Here is a 1,643-nt window from a genome sequence, read left to right as displayed (position 1 = left end):
GTCACCTACCCACTCCCCTCGCTCTAATCCTCCCTCACTGCTCTAATGTCCCTACAAGATTCTCTTTTAATTCTCTCTCTCTCTCCTAAACATTTTCTCACTCAAATCCGCACCTACTTACTCCCACTCGCTCTAATCCTCACTCACTCGCTCTCACTCTCTCTCAATGTCCTTACAAGATTCTCGTTCTAATTCTCTCCATCCTAAACATTTTCTCGCTCAAATCCGCCGCCTACTTACTCCCACTCGCTCTAATCCTCGCTTACTCGCTCTCACTCTCTCTCAATGTCCCTACAAGATTCTCGTTCTAATTCTCTCCATCCTAAACATTTTCTCGCTCAAGTATGAATGTTATCACTACTACTGTTATACCTGTTTGTCATCCTATAGCTTTCAAACACTCGCATTAGCAGGTCACTCCTAATACAGAAGTGATGTTTTAGAGGTTCTGTGGCATGAGGAATGAGTAAAGTGCAAAGTATGAATGTTATTACTACTACTGTTATCCTTGTTTGTCATCCTATAGCTTTCAAACACTCGCATTAGCAGGTCACTCCTAATGCAGTAGTGATGTTTTAGAGGTTCTGTGGCATGAGGAATGAGCAAAGTGCAAAGTGTGAATGTTATTACTACTACTGTTACACCTGTTTGTCATCCTATAGCTTTCAAACACTCGCATTAGCAGATCACTCCTAATGCAGAAGTGATGTTCTAGAGGTTCTGTGGCATGAGGAATGAGTAAAGTGCAAAGTATGAATGTTACTTCTTCTTCTTCTCATCAGATTTGGCCTTTTTGTCTTGTGTGAGCCAGGACCATCTCATCACGAGCCTTCGACTTCTTCTTCTTCTTCTTCTTCTATGATCTTCTTCTTCTTCCAGTATGATGTAGTGATGATATTCTTCTTCTTCTTCTTCTTCTTCTTCTTCTTCTTCTTCTGACGAAATGGCTTTCTTCTTCTTCTTCTTCTTCTTCTTCTTCTTGGTCAAATGCTAACTTCTTCTTCTTCTCTCTCTCTCTCTCTCTCTCTCTCTTCTTCTTCCTGACAGCATGCCTCCTTCTTCTTCTTCTTCTTCTTCTTCTTCTGCAAAAGGCTTTCTTCTTCTTCTTCTTCTTCTTCTTCTTCTTCTTCTTCTTCTTGGTCAAAAGGCTTTCTTCTTCTTCTTCTTCTTCTTCTTCTTCTTCTTCTTGGTCAAAAGGCTTTCTTCTTCTTCTTCTTCTTCTTCTTCTTCTTCTTCTTGGTCAAAAGGCTTTCTTCTTCTTCTTCTTCTTCTTCTTCTTCTTCTTCTTCTTCCAGCTTTCTATAACATAAAAAAAAGTACTGTGCTTTGTCTTATCTCCCTCCCCCCCCGTCCTTGGAGGTGACAGTCAGGATATATGTACGTATATCAATGAAATTTAACGAAGACAATATATATTATTTCCTATCTGTCTCAACGATCAGGGTTACATTCATCGCCATTACTTCTTCAAACAAAACAAAGCCACATTATTTTCACTGTTTAGACTGACTTTAGACTGACTTTAGACTGACTTTAGACTGACTTTAGACTGACTTATCATGGAGTCGAGATGAAGAGGCAGCCATGAAAAGTAGACCACCTTCCAACCACCTGCCACCAATGATCCCTGCCTTCCACCACTC

The sequence above is a fragment of the Portunus trituberculatus genome, chromosome 11, assembly GCF_017591435.1.
Source record: "Portunus trituberculatus isolate SZX2019 chromosome 11, ASM1759143v1, whole genome shotgun sequence".
Lineage (NCBI taxonomy): Eukaryota > Metazoa > Arthropoda > Malacostraca > Decapoda > Portunidae > Portunus > Portunus trituberculatus.
Note: the sequence above shows the minus strand (reverse complement) of the source record.